Source organism: Gorilla gorilla, chromosome 5 (assembly GCF_029281585.2).
Source record: "Gorilla gorilla gorilla isolate KB3781 chromosome 5, NHGRI_mGorGor1-v2.1_pri, whole genome shotgun sequence".
In the NCBI taxonomy this organism is placed as follows: domain Eukaryota; kingdom Metazoa; phylum Chordata; class Mammalia; order Primates; family Hominidae; genus Gorilla; species Gorilla gorilla.
The window spans coordinates 102,799,254-102,820,927 of NC_073229.2; positions in this window are offsets into that span (position 1 = coordinate 102,799,254).

Here is a 21,674-nt window from a genome sequence, read left to right on the forward strand (position 1 = left end):
AGGGGAATTGTGTGTATAAACTTTTTCTAAGTATTTTGGTGAAGATAAGAAAGAAATAGAGTGATAGGTCAAGTGGATATCACTGACAGGGGAAGGAATGTGAAATAAAGGCTTTCCTAGGCTCCATATCACAGAGAGCTCAGTGAGGCATTCGATCCTCTTCTAAATATTTTAAATATATGAAATGCTATCTAATGTTCATTCTTAATAACAATAATCTGGAAAAATGTCCCACAGATAGTTGAACATAATGGAAACCCTTTTTTAAATGCTACCAGGAAATAACATAAAATATTTTTTTAAAAGTTTCTTAATGGAAAAACTATGTATATGTGAGGCAAAAAGTAAAGAGAAACAAACACACAGTGATTCCCTAGAGGAAAGTCATGGTTCAAAAGTCAGATGACTATATCAGGAGTAGTGCTGACCTAAGAAGTGAACAAGAAAACTCCATTAGTATGGTTTTTCTTTTCTCTGAGCCATAGCGCTCTATCCCATGAGAATGCCAGGGGAATTTTTACAGCATAAGGGCTTTCCATTTATTGCAGTGATTCTTCACCATTGTAGAGGTTTTTTTTTTTCAAATAAAGGCCCTTCTGCTATCCATCACGGCAAAGTTCAAATAAGTCAGTGTTTCTTACTCAGGCCTAAACCCAAAGTCTCTTGAGGCAAATGCAAGGTGCCATAAGGTACTTCACCTGCTGTAAACAGAGCGCTAGGACTGCACAGGTTACGTGCTTAGTACCTAAATCGTAAGTGTGTCTAAGTCAAATTCCTCTTTATTTCCCAGCTTTGTGGACTAACTCTTCTACCTAGGCCTCCAAAAGTGTGGAATAACTGTGTACAATGATGCAGGTATGTCATGGCCTTTCTTAGAAGACTCTCTTCCCAAGTCACTAAATATTACCCTCAAAAAAGACATTTTTGCAAAGCGCATCATAGCAAGTGCTCAAAATGAAATTGCTAAAATTAAACAGAATTGTCAAGGACCAAATACGCAAAGATGGCTGCTTCTTCTTTGCTTATACTTTCAGGAGGAGGGTCAAGGTACTTGGCTTAGACTTTTATGACCCAATCTGACTCCCTAGGCCTATGCCCTTCCCAGTGGGCATTCCCAGTTTTGGCAGTATGAGCTGAGGCCTGTACCTTGTAACAGCACCAATAGGATCTCCATGGAATGATCCAGCAATGTAATTTCAGCTAAAATCACTTCATAAACTAATGTATTTTTTTGTTCACTTTATCTTATGTAACTAATGTAATTTAATAAACACTTTTGGCAAGACTGTTGGAGTGGTTTTCATTATTAACAAGTAACCCTGATTGAAGCAATATCTATACTCAAGTATGTCATGAAATATATATCCAACAAATAGTAGTTCCCCATCACCCCTCTTTACAGAGTCCGCTATATTAAAGAATGTTAGTTCGAGAACAGCCTGGCCAACATGACAAAATCCTGTCTCTACTAAAAATACAAAAATTAGCTGGGCTTGGTGGCAGGCACCTATAATCCCAGCTACTGGGGAAGCTGAGGCAGGAGAATAGCTTGAACTTGGGAGGCAGGGGTTGCGGTGAGCCGAGACTGCACCACTGCACTCCAGCCTGGGGGACAGAGCAAGATTCCATCTTAAAGAAAAAGAGTGTTAATAACAGTTAACTTTTGTTCAATACTTGTTATGAGCCCAAAATTGAGAAAACTAAAGCATAGTGATTATATTAATTTCCAGAGTTCAAATGGCTAGTAAATGGTAGAACCCAGATTGGACTATCATCATCATAAATAAAACCTATATTACAGATAAGGAAACTGGCATACAGAGAAGTGGATAACCTCTCAATGTCACAGAGCTCATAAGCAAAGCAGCCAGGATGTCATAATATACTACTATGCTTTCTCCTCATTTCAATCATATAGCAATAAGGCTTATCTTTTTAATATTATTTACCAATTACAAAGACAATTCAAATCTTGTTTCTAGAAGAATTCTCTGTCTTTGACTTCTGAATAAACATAATAAAAAGTCCCACCTTAGTTAATGTGAATGGAATCCTATCTTTTAATCTTCAAGTTGTCTTCAAAGTGAGTTCAGACTAGTGGCATATTCTGTGCCTGAAGAGTAAGTAAGTCATTATTTACTGATCGATCCTGATGTCCTATTATCTTCCGCTCTGGAACTAAAAACTGTAAATTATATAGTCAATAAATCTCATGGGGTTCATTATAGCTATGTATTCGGGACATCAATTCCTGATTTTGGTACTTTTGTTGGTTTGCTATCTATATAAGACCAAAAAAATGAAAACAGCATTATCTATGAAAGGCCCTTCAATACTGAAAACTGCAGTTCTCTCTGTTATATACTAACTCTATTAAAGTCATTAAATGTGGCTTTAGCACTTAGGATACTTGAAGTAGCTGCTGTTGTTCTGATAGTAAAACAGTTTAAAGCCTGTCATAACGTATAGGAAACACTCAATAGGTATCAGTTGAATTTTTAAAAAATGAATACATATGATGCTCATGCTTTGTACAGATTATTATGCTGAACAAACATTACACACTTGGCCAGGCACAGTGGCTCATGCCTGTAATCCCAGCACTTTGAGAGGCCGAGGCTGGCTGATCACAAGGTCAGGAGTTCGAGACCAGCCTGGCCAACATAGTGAAACCCCATATCTACTAAAAATACAAAAAATTAGTCGGGCCTGGTGACAGGTGCCTGTAATCCCAGCTACTCGGGAGGCTGAGGCAGGAAAATCACTTGAACCCAGGAGGCGGAGGTTTCAGTGAGCCAAGATCGCACCATTGCACTCCAACCCCAGACAACAGTGCGAGACTCCATCTCAAAAAAAAAAAAAAAAAAAGAAATACACTTTTTACTTTGTAGCTAGAAACTCTTTTTGAAAAACAAGGAAGGTAAGATTTTAGCTTTGCATATCCCAGGTTAGATGCCTGGAAGCATTTAAAACATTGCCTTCTCAATTTCTCTGTTTTGTGCTTGTCACATTCCTGGAAATACAATAAACAGAAACATAAGAACCAGAGGCATAGAAGCAAAACTCTATTCATGGTGTTCCTGTTCACATTAGATCAGTAAACCACAAAACCTGAAAGAATACTCTTAATCTCATTTCAACCATAACCACCAAATTTGAACACTCTAAGGGGAAATTTGGCCACCTGTAAACACTTTAACTCGTTTGAGACATCAGACTTCTCTTTTGACATCTCCAATATACGTGTGACACAGCAGTACATATTGGATGCCAAATCCACAGGTTCAGAAAGAAGAAACTAGGCAACATTTGAGAAAGAAAAGTTAAACTCGTTTTTCACTAAATCCATTTCATCACATTTTGACCTCATTACTTTCCAACTGTTTTGCTGTTGTTGTTGTTTGCTCTGTTTTGGTGTGTTTTTTGTTTTGTTTTGTTTTGTTTAATGTAAGAACAAAAGGAAGCACCAAAAACAGTAGCAAATCTCTTTGGATCGTGTTGAGACAACAGAAGCAAGTAACTGAAGTTTGGCAAGTCAGGAGGAAGGGCATTTCAAGGAATGAGCAGCAAGCCTATCACTGAGGGAATACGAAAGATTCCAAGTCTCCTAATACAGCTTGAGGGCTGCTGCTCCTGGACCTGTAATAGCAGAGGCTATTAGATCCTTGAAGTTAGAGGGCAAGCTTGTACACAAGTGGGTTATACTATCATCGAGGTCTGATGCTAAAGACAGACAGATAGCATGTGCACATAAACATGGCTGGGCCACAACAAAGGCTGTTAGAAATAAAATGATATGGTAGTCACATGAAAACACTGACAAAAAAAAAAAAAAAAAAGACCTGGCTTCCTTGGCTCTGCATGTAGATAATCTCCCTCAGCTAATTACAGTAAGTGCCAAAGATCTAACATCTTTCCTGCAGACCCACAAGGAAGACATATGAGAAAATACTGTAGGATGCTTGCAAGACTGAATTTCCAAAGCAGCTTCAAAGGGAATTATAAGGAAGATGTTAGAACATTAGGGGAAAATCAGTGCTGTATTGCAAAGGAAATGTTTAATTGTACAGAGATAACTGTTTTTTTGTACATGTGTTCCAACAGGAGATTCATGAAAACTTAACTGAACTTAACATGGTTATACGAGACAGCAAGTGACATGAAGGAGCAGACCACCAAGATTTTGGTAGTATATCCCAGTGTTCCTTTGTCATTGGCAACTTGTTCTCAGTAAAATATATATATATATATATATATATATATATATATATATATATATATATATATATTATTCCTCCTCCCTTGTAATTATTAAGTGAAACTCCCAGTTACCAAAGTTAGTTATTATTTTGATTAATTTGGCGTTAAACCATTAGGAGTGATATACTTAACTCTTCCCATGGGAATTTTTCCTGCCAAAGAGACCACCTCTTCTTAACACAGGTCAGTCTCCAGTTGGTAGATGCCTTTCACTCTCCTAATGGCAGGCATTTCAGGAGGAACAAACTTTTTGTCAGCATCCCTTAAAATACACCTTGGAGGTGACTGCATGTTCTGACTAAGCCTAACACTAGCTGTGTTAGGTACTTTGGATTTGCACACAGAGTTCCCTCTGGTGCTAATTAGTATTAACAAAATGGAAATTTGTTATAGCATTTTCATTACCAAAATATAGTAAGTACCAACATTTATAAAAGATTTTGAGCCTCACTAAAAAATGAGGTGAGGTAGCAACTTTTTATCACCATATGAAATGTTTTCTGTAAAATACAAAAAATTAAATCTTTAATTACTAGAATCAAATAAAAAATTCACTTGTCAAGGAGTTTCTTTAAAAGATACTAGAAATAAAGTCTACAATATTGCATCTTCTCATCTCTCTTTTGAAAACTAATTTCAAGAAAAATATAAGCCTATTATTATTCTAATTTATATCATAACAACTTGACTCTATAGATACATGTTTATTCAATACATTAGACATCTTTAAAATGCCCAGCTCCAAATGATATATAAAATATTACAAAAGAGAACTGAACACAGTTTAAGATATTGATTTCTAAGTAAGAGAAATTGGCCAGGAATGGTGGCTCATACCTATAATCCCAGAACTTTCGGAGGCTGAGGCAGGAAGATTGCTTGTGCTCTGGAGTTCAAAATCAGCCTGAGCAACATAGCAAAATCTTGTCTCTCCGAAAAAAAAAAAAAAAAAAAATTGGATGGGCATAGTGGTGTATGCCTGTAGTCAGTCCCAGCTATGCAGTAAGCTGAGGCAGGAGCATTGACTAAGCCCAAAAGGTCAAGGCTGCTGTGAGCCATATTTGTGCACTCCAGCCTGGGCAACAAAGTAATAACCTGTCTCAGAAAAAAAAAAAAAAACAGAGAAATCTTAAAGAAATCTCAAAAGGTGAAAAATTTTACATTCTATCTTGAGCCATGAGCTAGGATAATAATAATCACAGGTCTACTAAGTTATAATTCTGGTCATCATTTCCTACACTAAGTATGATGATTAATTTTGTGTGTTAACTTGACTGGCCATGGGGTGCCCAGATATTTGGACAAACATTCTGTATATGTCTGTGGGGGTGTTTTGGGATGATATTAACATTTGAATCAGTAGACTAAGTAAAACAGATTGCCATCCCTAATGTGGCTGGGCCACATCCTATCAATTAAGCCCTAAATAGAAAAAACAAAAAAAGGCTGAACATCCCCACAACATCATGTAAATAAGGGAGAGCTCCTCCTGTCTGATTACTGGAGCTGGAACACTGGTCTTTTCCAGCTTTGACTCAGATGGAAACATTGGTACTTCATGGGTCTTGAGTCTTCTGGCTTTCCAACTGAAACTTACACTGCCAGCTCTCCTAGTTCTCAGGCCCCAGACTTCAGACTTGGACTGGAACTACACATTGGCCCTCATGGGTCCCCTCATCTCTTGTTAACTGCAGATCTTGGGACTTCTCAGCCTTCATAATTGTGTGCACCAATTGCTTCTAATAAATAAATACATACACACATGCACACTCTATTGGTTCTCTTTCTCTGGAGTATCCTGACTAATACACTAAGTTGCAAGCAAACAGTGTTGTGATAAAAGAAAGGAACTCACTAACCCTGTAGGTGATCCAAATTCTCTTTTCTGGATAACATTGAGGAAGTTAATATTTATGAATAACTGAATAGCCTCTACTTCCTAATGACTAGATTAAGACTACACCTTTTTTAAAAAAAACTAAAAATAATATGTCTACAAGACGAAAACTTTCTTAACGAGTCAGTGGATTCAAAACCAGAATGAGTAACCTGTGCAAAACATGCATGGATTACTCCCAACACTTTGGGAGGCCAATGCAGGAGGATCAGTTGAGCCCAGGATTTCAAGACCAGCCTGGGCAAAATAGCAAGACCCTCTCTCCACAAAAAAAGTTAGCCAGGCATGGTGGCACATGACTATAGCCCGAGCTCCTTGGGAGGCTGAGGCAGGAGGATCACTTGAGCCAGGGAGGCCAAGGCTGCAGTGAGCCAACATCACACCACTGCACTCCAGCCTGGGCAACAAAGCAAGATCCTATCTCAAAAAAGAAAAAAACTGACTAGAAAGAGGACCCAAAAAAAGCAGAGGTCACATCAAAAAAAAAAAAATTTAAAGAAAAGAAGAAGTCCCCTTTGTCCATTTATGACCATTTAGAAAAGGAAGCAAAGGGAAAGGAAACTAAGTTTGACCAAAAGCAACTTAATGGCTTCTCAAGCAGGAGACTTAGTTTTCAATATCTGGAATGTTTACATGACAGTGTAATATTTTCTTCTCTTTACATTCATACCAACGTCTCTCAATTCAACACCCACTCCAAATTTGCAACAGATTTTTTGATTCATCATATACCAGAAATTTATAGTCAACTGAACTTTTGTTAACCAACGGAATCTGTTACAAACTACTGTATTAAATATTTTGAAGAAATAATAAATTCACTTTAAAAGTTCCTCCCTCTTGGGAAAAAGATATACTATTCAATAGAGTGTTGGCATATTGGGCACGGGCAGAATATAGGGGACATCTTCATCTCACACCAAATATAAAACAAATTCCAAGCCAGGTGAGGTGGCTCACGTCTGTAATCCCAGCACTTTGGAAGGCTGAGACAGGTGGAACATGAGGTCAGGAGTTCAAGACCAGCCTGGCCAAGATGGTGAAACCCCATCTCTACTAAAAAAAAAAAAAAAAAATTACAAAAATTAGCCAGGCGGGCGGCAAGTGCCTGTAATCCCAGCTACTCAGGAGGCTGAGGGAGGAGGAGAATCATTTGAACACGATGGGCAGAGGTTCCAGTGAGCCGAGATCGTACCACTGCACTCCAGGCTGGGCAACAGAGTGAGACTCTGTCTCCAAAAAAAAAAAAGAAAAAGAAATTCAAGATAAACTGAAGAGCTTAATATAGTGTAAAAATATAAAACTGACAGAAGAATATATACAATATCTTGTTATAGGCTTTTGGTGGACAAGGTCCCCTAGGCAAGACCTAAAACTCAGAAGTCATAAAGAAAAAGACTACTAGATTGGATTACATAAAATGCTAAATTTCTGCGAGGGAAAAACACACTTTATTATTAAAAAAAAAAAAAAAAAAGTCACAGTCTTCAGTCCCTACTCCCAACCTAGCTAATTAACATTGGAGCCTTGTAAGAGATGCTATCATTGGCAGTTTTAGCAAATCTCTCACTAAGCACAAGATTCAAGAATCAGACTCCAATCCACCCACCTCTTCAGCTAGAGTCACCTCTTGCTTTGCTACTTGGTGCCTCAGGAGCAGATCAAGTTTTTGAGGGGTCACAATTTATATAAGTTAGAGGGGTTATTTCTAAGAAAAAAATATATTACAAATATAAAATTAGGCAAATAATTAAGTATGTATTTAAAATAAAATAAATGATAACAAAATTTAAAATATATGTAACACAAAAATTTTTATATCTAGAAAAATAACATAGTATTTTTATTTTCTGACTATACATTTTCCACATTTTTGCTTCCTACTCTTTGATCACGTTTTTTGAAAATTGTGTGATATTTTCTAGAGAGGATAAAAGGATAGTCTTTCTTCTATAAAAATGTATGGAAATTGTGTTTTATTAATAGGTTCACAAAGGTTTCTTTCGAGCTTTCCAACAATGGGCACCAGAGCACATATTCTTATTCACTTTGGTCATGATTCTGGATAAAGGAAGAGTTTTCCTGGAAGCAATTCCTACACAGAAAAGCCTAACAATAGCTTAACTATGTACAGAGGTGGCTGAGAACTATATCTAACTTACCAACTCCAGACTCACTGATGACCTGTCTCATTCTCTCCTTACCCAGATCTCAAAACTACCCACAATAATTGAAAACCCACCTTCCAAAAGAAGAAATGGGATCAAGGGAGAACTGGAATGGAAAAAGACAACAGTTTTAATTTCATATGGTTAAAATGTGTTACTCTGCAAATTTTACAAAGGCATATAACCCTATAAAAGCATCACTAGGATCCCTCACGGAGCTGTGGAAAGTCCCTGGCCAGTGAGGGGCCCTGTAACTTAAGTGTAATTCAATTAACAGTAAAATTTATCTCTGGTTTCTTCCCATACAGAGCAATGAATAAGGAGCTGGAAGAATGAGAGGCAAATAAGTGACAGAAGCAGTGATTTCAAGAAGTCCATAATCACGTCAGCACACATCCTGCCACTTCTAGGCAGGGAGGCAGAAGCGTTGTTGGTGTGAAGTAAGCAAGGAAACAGGATCAGAATGAAATGCTTTAGGATATATCACTCAAAGTAGGAGTCATATGATGATTGAATATACAACATCACACTGCAGACATACATGAGATATACATGTGGGATGTATAAGGGAAGGGTTCTCAAGAAGAAGGAGAAAGAAAGGAGAGCCTTGGACTGGCTAAATACTTTATATACAAAATTTATTTAACTCCCACAACAATCCTAGGTACTATCATGCCCATTTTACAGATGGAACTGAACATCAGAGAGGTTATGTAACTTTCCCAAGGTCACAAGCTAGTAAGTACTAGCCCTGATCCCCTGATTTCCTGCCTGTACTCACTGGCAGTAAGCCTCTTTCATGCACCCTAGATAGCAAATGCCAAAACATAGGGACTTTTCAATACAAAGTGTATGAAATGGTTTGACCGAGTCCCCACCGAAATCTCATGTTTTAGTTCCCATTATCCCCTTGTGTTGTGGGAGGGACGAGGTGGTAGGTAATTTAAGCATGGGAACAGTTGCCCTCATGCTGTTCTCATGATAGTGAGTTCTCGTGAGATCTGATGGTTTTATTAGGGGCTTTTCCCTCACTTCACTCATTCTTCTCTCTCCTGCCGCCTTGTGAAGGACATGTTTGCTTCCCCTTCTGCCATGATTTTAAGTTTTTTGAGGCCTCCCTGGCCCTGTGGAAGTGTGAGTCAATTAAGCCTCTATCTAATTTATAAGCCTCTATCTAATTTATAAATTACCCAGTCTCAGGTATGTCCTTATAGCAGCATGAGAACAGACTAATACAGTAAACTGCTACTGCAGAGAATGGGGTGCTTATATAAGATACCCAAAAATGTGGAAACAACTTTGGAACTGGGTAACAGACAGATGTGGGAATAGTTTGGAGGGCTCAGAAAAAGACAGGAAAATGTGGGAAAGGTTGGAACTTCCTAGAGACTTCGAGGGCTTAGAGGACAGCAAGATATAAGAAGGTTTGGAACTTCCTAGAGACCTGTTGAATGGCTTTGACCAAAATGCTGATAAGGATATGGACAATGAAGTTCAGGCTGAGGTGGTCTCAGATAGAGATGAGGAACTTCTTGTGAACTGAGTAAAGGTCACTCTTGCTATGCAAAGAGACTCTAGGGCATTTTGCCCCTGCCCTAGAGATCTGTGGAACTTTGAACTTGAGAGTGATAATTTAGGGTATCTGGCAGAAGAAATTTCTAAGAAGCAACGCGTTCAAGAGGTGACAGAGCATAAAAGTTTGGAAAATTTGCAGCTTGACAATGCAGTAGAAAAGAAGAACCCATTTTCTGGGGAGAAATTGGAAATTGTGTTTTATTAATAGACTTCGGAGGATGTATGGAAATGCCTGGATGTCCAGGGAGAAGTCGGCTGCAGGAGCAGACCTCTCATGGAGAGCCTCTGCTAGGGCAGTGTGGAAAGGAAATGCGGGATTGGAACCCCAACACAGAGTCCCCACTGGGGCACTAGTGGAGCTGTGAGAACAGGGCCACCATTCTCTAGGCCCCAGAATGGTAGATCCACCAATGGCTTGCACCATGCACCTGGAAAAGCTGCAGGCACTCAACACCAGCCCATGAAAGCAGCCAGGTTGACGGCTGTACCCTGCAAAGCCACAGGGGCAGAGTTGCCCGAGGTGTAGGAGCCTACCTCTTGCATCAACGTGACCTGGATGTGAGACATGGAGTCAAACGACATCATTTTGGAACTTAAAGGTTTAATGACTGCCCTATTGGATTTCCAACTTGCATGGGGCCTGTAGCCCCTTCATTTTGGCCAATTTATCCCATTTGAAATGGATGTATTTACCCAATACCTGTACCCCCATTGTATCTAGGAAGTAACTAACTTGCTTTTGATTTTACAGGCTCATAGGCAGAGGAAATTGCCTTGTCTCAGATGAGATGTTGGACTCAGACTTCTGAGTTAATGCTGGAATGAGTTAAGACTTTGGGGGATTGTTGGAAGGGCATGATTGTGTTTTGAAATCTGAGGATATGAGATTTAGGAGGGGCCAGGGGTGAAATGATATGGTTTGGCTGTGTCTCCACCCAAATCTTATCTTGAATTTTAGTTTCCATAATCCCCACGTGTTGTGGGAGGGACCTGGTGGGAGGTAATGATATGGCTTGGCTGTGTCTCCACCCAAATCTCATCTTGAATTTTAGTTTCCATAATCCCCATGTGTTGTGGGAGGGACCTGGTGGGAGGTAATTTAATCATGGGGGCAGCTGCTCTTGTGATAGTGAGTGAGTTCTCATGAGATCTGATGGTTTTATAAGGGTATTTTCCCCCACTTCCCTCATTCTTCTCTCTTCTGCAGCCTTGTGAAGAAGGACGTGTTTTCTTCCCCTTCTGCCATGATTGGCCTCCCAAGCCCTGTGGAACTGTGAGTCAATTAAACCTCTTTCCTTTATAAATTACCCAGTCTCAGGTTATTTCCTTATAACAGCACAAAAATGGACTAATACAGTATTGAAGTCAAATTAAAAAAATGTAGAGATGAATCTGTATATTTCACATTTTATTTGGGATACAAGAATTGTAATTCACGGCATAAACACAGATTGGCTAGTCTTTGGTATATCCACAAGAAAAAGAGTAGTTTGATGATTTTATAAAAAGGAGAAATGTTATGTGTTGTTCTTCCAGAAAGTTAACTGGCACTAGCAAATTCGGGGGGAGCTTGCAAGTTCTGATTGCTGAGTGACAGGAGTGGGTAAAACTAGTCTAATAGTTGTAGTAAGTTATTTCAGAAGCCTTTAGATATAACTGGTTTCAGGGTACAGCAGGCAGTTTCAGCAGCCAGGTTTGCAGAGACTTTTATTCTTGGAGCAATGTTTCCTGTGCCCTGAATGCCTTTTCTCCTGGTTTCTCAACTCTGTTTTAATTGAATATGACAAGAATGATTCAATTCATATGATCAACTTTCACAAAGGTCATAGCCATACAAATGGGCCTGTGAAAGTGAATAAATCAGTAGTTAAAGAAAATAAAGCAAGATATCTATAGTCAATCTTATGTAAAGCTGATGAGGGCAAATGAAAGAAGTCTTCCTAGGAAATAGAAATTCTATAACGAAGCTTTCTGTTCCTAGAAAATAGAAATTCTATAACAAACAAAATAGAAATAGAAATTCCCAGGGAACAGAAATTCTGTAACAAAGCTTTCAATCAAACTTTCTAGCTAAATTCTATTGGAGTAGGTATTCAAGCCTCCCCTCATGTAATGAGATTTGACTGGAGATGATGAGCTTGAGTCAGGTGGGCATTGAATGAGAGGTGTCCACTCACCTGAACAGGAGTTTGCCAGCAATTCCCCATAAAATAATAATTCCCCAGGTCTTAAGCTAGGCAAATTCAAAGTGTGATTGGCATGTTAAAACTATGCCAATTTAAGTAAGAAATGGGCCTGCATAAATGAAAACTGGGCAGAGAGTATGGATATAAATGGCCATAAATTTATTTCTTCATTTAGAAGAAATAAATGAGAAATCTGTGAGATGAGTTTGAAGGGTTAAAATGTCAGACATTATTTGGAAATCAAAAAATCATTGTTTTCTTGATAATTAGAAAATAGAGGCAGGGTTAAATAATGACTTATTTATATCTAAGATAACTTAGGCTCATTTTCTCCTTTATTGAAATAATACCTGCAGTGATAGATATTTCCAGAAATGAGAGATATATGTGTATTTGTATATATTTTCCCCAGAGCTTATTATTTTGCATATTACCACTACATAGAGATGTTGTAAAAGAACTAAGAGCAAATATGGCAAAGGCAGATAATGAAGGGGTAAAATTAATGTTTAAAATAGAATCCTCAACAATCGGTGACAATAAAGGTAAATGATAAGTGAAATTGTATATTTCAGTAATGTAAGCATATAAAAGAAGATAGCTTTTGAAAGACTGAATTACCCTCATTCATTCTGAAGAAAAAATTATTATACATAGATGCTATGGTGTGGAACTCAATTGTGGGTGATCATAAAAGTACCTTTTACTTGCTGTCCCAAGCATTTGGAAGTGTAACGAATTCCAAGATTGGGCCGCAGAGCCTCTTTAAAAAGGGTATCCACATAGTCACATGGAATGAAGGCTAATTTCTGGGGTCTCATAAAAAAAACTAGCTATTTGAATGTTTTCTCAGATGAGGGTTATACTAGGAAAATGAGAATCTACCTGAAAAGTTATCCTATTTGGAAAACAAATCAGAGAGCTGGGCAGGTATAGGGTATTTGTCTCTAAGCCACCAGAGAGATATTTTTAATTGACTTACAACCACTAAAATCTGGCATATTATTAGGGGAAATACTTGTATGAGAGAAAATGGGAAGTGGGGGGGGGTAGGGAAGAATTGAGTAAGGCTGGAAGAGCTGCCGATATGCAGTGCAAGTCTGAGGGAGGGTTGAGTGCTGTGCAATCTAAGGAAGATCCAGCAAAGCCATCACAGATCCCTCAAGCCAAAGTTGGCTGTTAAGGTGTCCTTATCTCCCAGGAATTGAACTGTTTTAATATTCCTATGTCATGCAGTCATTGATTGCAAGTAGCCCATTGAAAGGGCAGCCATGGTGCCTCATATAATACACCTCCATCACATGCCAGGACAACTTGGGCATCTCTACTTCATTGAGTGCTGGAGAATATTTTTCCATGTTTCTATGAGCCACTTCAATAGTGAGTTTGCCCCATCCTCTACTTTCCTGGCTTAAATGTAAAGCCCTTTGCCCCAAGAAAGTGCTCCCAAGTCAAAAAATTCTAACAAGACTATTAAAACCCCTGCTGAACAGATTTTCCCGGACTCATGCGTGCCCAGCCTAACTACTGAAGCCTTAATCTGATGATTAGAGAAGACAGGTACAGCTAAGCTGGGCCCATTACAGAAAAAAACAGAGCCCAATGGCAAAATTTACATCACTGATTGAGCATAAATCCTCAATACCATATAGAACACACCCAAACATGTCTACTCATCAAAACTACCTGGGGAGATTTATTTTTAATAAAGATGCTCACCATCCCTCCAATATGTACTAAATTTAGACTCTTCAGAAGTGGAGGTCAATAAGTCAAAAGCTAGATATACTGAAATTAATTCCTGTGTGAATTGATTAGCTGGCTTGGAAGGAAATTCTATAAAAGAAATTCTATAAATACTTTTCAGCAACAGCAATATTTTGGAATAATGGCTTAGTTCTCATTTCCTAGTCATGTTACAATTATATTTGATACTAGTCTTTATCTCAATTACTAAAAAAGAGCTTGCTTTCCTAGCAATAGATATTTGAGTCTCTTTCAATTGCAAATAATAGAAATCTAACATCTTGACCTTCATGCCAATAGACTAACAAAATGAAAGCATTGAAACTAAATGCTGCTAAACTAATAGAATATACAGTTATCCTAGTGTCCACCAATTTAACGGAATTTCAAGATATTTACCCAAGTATGTGTAATTACTCTTGTGATTCATTTGCCTTTTGTGAACACACTGTTTTTAAAGTTTTAAAAAAGACAGATGAGAAAACCAGTCCATCTAAAATTAGAATCCCAGCACCATAAACATACACATTTTGTTCCTCTGGTCACACAAGTACAAGAATTCCCCACAAACTCCAAAATAATCATTATATTGATATTTCATTAACACTCACTGACCTGAAATAGCTTCAGGAAAATGTAACACCATTTTTAATACCCAAAGTATGCAAATAGCTTATACTTCATTGAATCTCCTCATAATTCAACAGTGATCTAAACAGAAATTCAATACAGACACACAAAAAATGCAGAGAAAATAAATAAAATCCCAGTAATTTACAAGATGCAGCAAAGGGAGAAATCTGTATATGATGATGAAAAGAGAGAACCATATGCCTCAAATATAGCTAGTTAGTATAATCTGAATGGTTCATCAGATTTTTAGATTAGTATCATTTATTTGTTGAGCTAAAAGGAAGAAGCTGAAGCAAAATTAACATAGAGAGTTTATTTGGGACAAGATTGAGGACTGTGGCCTGGGACACACTTCCAAAGTGCCTTGGGAAGTGCTCTGGCAAACAAAGGAGAGACTCAAGTTTTTAATGAAAAACAATGCAAAACAGCAGAGGGGGAAACTATAAAAGTAGTTCATCAGGAATTCTCACTGGTTTACAGAAGTAACTTTGATTAGCAATTGGCTATACATTGTTAAATTACAGGGTAAGAGTTATGGTGGTAAGAGTATGGTATTTTATGGCTACTTGGTATTAGTTAGTAGCCACAAAATGCTCACACAGCAAGTGGTTTCAAGAGGTAATGGTACTCAGCTCAATGGGGAGTGAAATTTGTTACATTTTAAATGCCTCTTTGGGACTGAAAATGTAAAGGAGCTCTCATTGCTCAGATAATTTTTTTCTTTCTCACATTCAATATTTATTCAACAAATGCCTATTGAATGAATGGATGGATAGATGGTGAAAGATAAAATGAAAAAAATTCAGTGGTGTGCAATATCAAAGAAACATCAGCTTGGAACCAGACATACAGGGATTCAAATTTCCTATCTGCCACTAACTAGCTGTGTAATCTTGGGAAATAACTTAGATTCTCTGAGTTTCAAAGCTGTTGTTGTGTGTGTGTGTGTGTGTGTGTATAAATTGGTGACAATGATATCTGCTTTGTAGGTTGCCTAGGAAAACTAAATGAGCTAAGAAGCCCAAAATAAAATACCGACTACTACTCTTTATATGTGATAAATGTTATTGCTGGTCTCTCTCTTTTCTACTAAGAAGTATAATGCATTTAGTTCTAGCTTCATAGGTATTTTGGCATTCATGTGTGATCAGAGCACAGAATATTTTTCCCACTAGACCTACAAAATGTAAATAACTTCTGTCTCCTGTATTAACATCTTGACTTTTACAGAAGTGTGCTTGCATAGAGAAAAAAGTAAAAACATGAAGCCATAGACAGGAATTCTCTAAGTCTAACCACAGGTCCTGAGTAACATTAAAGAATATATAAATTGTCAACATCCAGTTTATACAGTAGTGAAAATCAGAGCTCAAAAATTTTTGCCACCTACCTACAAGATAAGTTTATTAAATCTCCCTATCAAACTTATGGTTTTAATCAATTTTGCTGCTCTTCTTTGCAAACAATCACATTTCATGGTTTTAATACATTACATAATAGTACATAACATTCTCTTAGCTGACAATAGACCAATTAGTAGCTTCCCTAATGCATCCCTGCAAAGGAAGTGAAATTAACAGAATATGACATTCATAGAGCCTTTATCAGGAGCATCTGAAGATAGGTAGAAGAGAAAGGACTTGGACGATATGATTTGAGAGACACAATCAAGAACTCCTTGCCCAAAAGCATGTCTTTCCACCATGTGTTGATGTGTAAGTCTTAATATTTCATTGTTTTCAGGGAATTTATTTTTTGATAAGCCATTGATTGAAATATTACATACATGCAGAGAATCACATGGACAGCACATTGAATTTTCACACAGTAAACCCACCCATGTAACCATCACCAAGTTCCAGTAATAGAACATTATCAGCACCCTGAAGCACTGCTCCCACCCCTGGGGTTTAGATATCAGTTCATCTCCCTTTCCCCAAACTTGGCCATTACCTCACTTCTATCACCATAGATTAGTTTTTGAACTTTAACCAAATGGAAGTATACAAAAGAATTCTTTTAACTCTTTTAATAAATGTTATGTTTCTGAGATTCATCCATGCTATTCTATAACTACAGTTCAGGCATTTTTATAGCCATTTAGAATCCATAGTACAAATCTGCCACCATATAATTATCCATTATACTATTGCTTGCTGTATACTTAGATCATTTCAAATATGGAATGGTTCTGTGTATGTCTTTGGGTGTAGATGAGTATGTGTTTCCATTGGTTATATACCTAAGAATAGAACTGTAGAATCTTTGGATATGCTTATGTCCAATCGTAGTTAATATTGCCAGTCTTCCAAAATGATTGTATTAATTCACTCTCTTGCCAGCGGTGTCTGAGATTTTTAGTTGGTCATCATTTTTGCCAACTCTTGTTGTTATCAGTGTGCAACCACTATAGCGTGTATATAGGGTTTCTTGATGTGATTTAAATTTTTATTTCACTGATGAGTAATAATGTTGAGCACCTATTCAAATGTTAATGACCACCAAATTTCCTCTTTTGTGAAGTGCTGTTAAAGTCTTTTGCCTGTTTTTCTATTCGGTTTTGTATCACTTTTGTATTGGCTTTAAAGAGTTCCTAATACAGACTGGAAACAAGTCCTTTGTTAGATATATGTTCTGAACTCAATTGTGTCCCTCAAAATTCATATATTAAAGTCCTAATCTCAGTACCTCAGAATGTGACTGTATTTGGAGAAAGGGCCTTTAAAGAAGTAATTAAGGTTAAATGAGGTCTTTAGGATAGTGTCCTAGTCCAGTATGGTTGGTGTCCTTACAAGAAGAGGAAAACACCACAAATGCTTGTGCCCAGAGAAAAGGTTGTGTGAGGACACAGTGAGAGGCAGCCATGTGCAAGTCAAAATGAAAGTCTACAGGAGAAACCAACCCTACTGACACCTTGATCGTAGCCTTCTAGCCTCCAAAACCATGAGAAAATAAACTTCTGTTATTTAAAGCCACCAGTCTGTGGGGTTTTTTTTTAGGGCAGTCCTAGCAAATACAATGTACACATTAGAAAGATCTTCCTCTAATCTTCTGTGACTTACTGTTCCTCTCTTTCTCTCTCTCTCTCTCTATGCTACCTTTTTAAAACAAAAGTTCTTGATTTTAATGTGGTTTTTTTTTCCTTTTTGGTTTCTGCTTTTTGTTATCTGCTTAAGAAAACTTAGCTGCCAAAATTCGAGCATATATTCTCTCCAGTTTTCTTCTAGAAGCATTTTTATTTTCCTTCACATTTCAATCTACAGTCCTCAGAAGCTAATTTTTTTAATACAGTGGAAAATAGAGGTCAAGATTTATTTTTCTCATAGATAAACAATTGGCCTTGCAAGTCTGGTGAAAAGACTGCCTTTGCCTACTGTTCTACAGTCTCACTTTATAAATCAAATAAACTTATTATAGGAATAAGTTTGTTACTCACCCTTCCAATCAGTTGTACTGATCTATTTACCTAGATTTGTGCCAAGATCAAACTGTCTGAATTACTGTACCTTTACAACAAGTCTTTGTTTCTGTTTCATGAACAAAGTTCATGAAATTTTTACTTTTAAAAAATTTTCTTGGCTACTCTTGAATCTTTAATTCCCATATGTTTTACAAATAGTTTGTCAATTTCTATGAAAATACCTCCTGGGGTCAAATTGAATCTATAGATTCAATATATCAATTTGAGATGAGATCACTTTAAAGAAAAGGGTCTTCTAAACCATAAATGTAGAGTCTTCCTTCATTAATTTAGGTTATCTTTAATTTCTTTGAAGATACTGTGTAGCTTTTCGTGTTGATCCCTTAAATTCTTTATTATATATATTCCTAGACATTTTATATCTTTTGATGCTATTGTAAAAGATATAGTTCGGCCGGGCGTGGTGGCTCACGCCTGTAATTCCAGCACTTTAGGAGGCCAAGGTGGGTGGATCATGAGGTCAGGAGATCGAGACTATCCTGGCTAACACGGTGAAACCCCGTCTCTACTAAAAATACAAAAAATTAGCCTGGCATGGTGGCGGGTGCCTGTAGTGCCAGCTACTCGGGAGGCTGAGGCAGGAGAATGGCGTGAACCCGGGAGGCAGAGCTTGCAGTGAGCCAAGATAGCGCCTCTGCACTCCAGCCTGGGCGACAGAGCGAGACTCCATCTCACAAAAAAAAAGATATAGTTTAATTTAACTTTGTGTCTTAATTTATTGTTGCTAAAATATAGAAGTTAAAAAAAGGTAGGCTTTTTATGTCTAGTAACCTTGCTAATTTCACCGATTAGCTTGAATAATTTATCTGTTATTTATGCTGCACTCTCTCATTATACAAGCATGTAATTTGTGAAAGAAAATTTTTATATTTCCTGTTGAAAACTTTTCAGTTATATCTTCTTTTTCTTTCCATCTTGCACTGACTAGGCTAAGTTCTCTATTACAATGTTTACAATGTTTAATTTAATTAGTAAAAGTAACATTTTCCCAGTCTAGGGGTGAGGAGAGAAATCTTTCAATATTCTATCATTAGGTGTGCTGTTTGCTTTAGATCTATTGTAAATATCCAAATTAAGGAAATTGCCTGCTATTTCTAGTTTGCTTACATATTTCATCATAAATTATATCAAATGCTTTCCATTCCTCTGTTGAGATTATCATATTCTCTCCTTTCATCTGTTAATGTAATGAACTCTATTGATTGATAGAATTATACTGATTTCTTTTAGATGTTAAACCAGTTTTGTCTTCCTACAATAAGTTGCAGGTTTTTTCATGTATTATCCTGTTTACAGATTGCTGGATTCAATTTGATTTTTTAATACAATTTTTACACCTGTGCTCATGAGAGTGATTAGCCTGTAATTTTTCTTTCATGTAACACCATCATCCTGGTTTTAATGTTAAGTTTATGCTAACTTCATAAAACAAATAGTACTCCCTTATTTTTTCTATTACCTGAAAAAAATGTCTGTAAGATTAATGGTATTTCTGCCTTAAATGTTTATTAGAATTGACTGGTAAAGCCATCTGCGTATGGAGTTTTCTCTAAGAAATGGGAAGCTTTGTTATTATGAATTTAAATGTTAATAGATTTCTTATTTTTTCCTATGTCAGGTTTGACATGTTGTGAATTTTATTCTCAGAATGCATCCATTTTATCTTCCTCTTCAAACTGGTGAGGAGGCTGGTCACAAGATGGCCAACTAGAAGCAGCTAGTGCCACTCTCGCAGAGAGAAATAGAATAAATGAATAAATACAGCACTTTCAACTGGAACATCCAAGTACATGCATTGGGATTTACCAAGGAAACAACTCGACCCATGGAGAATGGAGATAAGCAAGGCAGGATGACCATCCAGAGTGACACAGAGTCACAGGAGCCTCCCCTGCCCAGGGAAGCAGTGAGTGAGTGAGCGACCCTGGGAACTTTAAAATAACAAAGATCAAAAAAAGACAAGGGTATTATGTAACGGTAAAGAGTTCAATTCAACAAGAAAGCCTCACTATCCTAAATATGTATGTACCCAACACAGGAGCTCCCAGATTCATAAAGGAATTTCTTAAAGACCTACAAAGAGACTTAGACTCCCACACAATAATAGTGGGAGACTTCAACACTCCACTGACAGTATTAGATCATTGAGGCAGAAAATTAACAAAAATATTCAGTGCCTAAACTCATCATTGGATCAAATGAACCTGATAGACATCTACAGAACTCTTTACCCCAAAACAACAGAATATACATTCTTCTCATTGCCACATGGCACATAATATACAATAAACCACTCAATTGGAAATTAAGCAATCCTCAGCAAACACAAAAGAACTGAAATCATAACAAACACTCTCTTGAACCACAGGACAATAAAAATAGAAATCACAACCAAGAAAATTACTCAAAATTATACAACTTTGTAAAAATTAAGTAATCTACTCCTGAATGACTTTTAGATAAATAATAAAATTAAGACAGAAATCAAGAAGTTATTTGAAACTAATGAGAACAAAGACACAGCATACCAGAATTACTGGGAAACTGCTAAGGCAGTGTTAAGCAGGAAATTTATAGTACTAAATGTCCATATTAAAATGCTAGAAAGATTTCAATTTGCCAAGCTAACATCACAACAAAAAGAACTAGAGAAGCAAGAGCAAACCAACCCCAAACTAGCAGAAGATACGATATAACCAAAATCAGAGTTGAATTGAAGGAGATGGAGACATGAAAAACCATTCAAAAGGTAACAAATCCAAGGGTTGGTTTATTGAAAAAAAATCACGATAATAGATCACTAGCTAGACTAATAGAGAAGAAAGGAGAGAAGATCTAAATAAACAAAATGAGAAATGACAAAGAGGATATAAACACTGACCCCACAGAAATAGAAATAACCATCAGAAACTACTATGAACATCTACATGCACACAAACTAGAAAATCTAGAAAAAATTGATACATTTCTGAACATATTGCGCTCCCAACTGAACCAGAAGGAAACTGAATTGCTGGACACACCAATAACAACTTTAAAATAGAATCAATAATAAGTAGCCTACCAACCACAAAAAGACCAGGACCAGATGGATTCACAGCCAAATTGTACCAGATGTACAAAGAAGAGCTGGTATCATTCCTACTGAAACTATTCTAAAAGATTGAGGAGAAGAAACTCCACCCTAACTCATTCTATGAGGCCAGCATCACCCTAATACCAAAACCTGGCAGACACACACACACACACACACACACACACACACACACACACACACACACAAGAAAACCTCAGGCCAATACCCATGATAATCGTCAGCGCAAAACTCCTCAACAAAATATGGGCAAACCGAATCTAGCAACATATTAAAAAGCTTATCCACTTTGATCAAATAGGATTTATCTTTGAGATGCACGATTGGTTCAACATATGCAAATCATTAAGGTGATTCATCACATAAACAAAACTAGACAAAAACCACATGTATATTTCAATAGATGCAGAAAAGGCTTTCAATAAATTCAACATCCCTTCCTATTAAAAACAGTTAATAAACTAGGTATTGAAGGAACATATTATAAGAGCCACACATGACAAACCTACAGCCAACATCATACTGAATGGACAAAAGCTGGAAGCATCCTCCTTGAAAACCAGCACAAGAAAATAATGTCTTCTCTCACCACTCCTCTTCAACATAGTAATGGAAGTCCTGGTCAGAACAATCA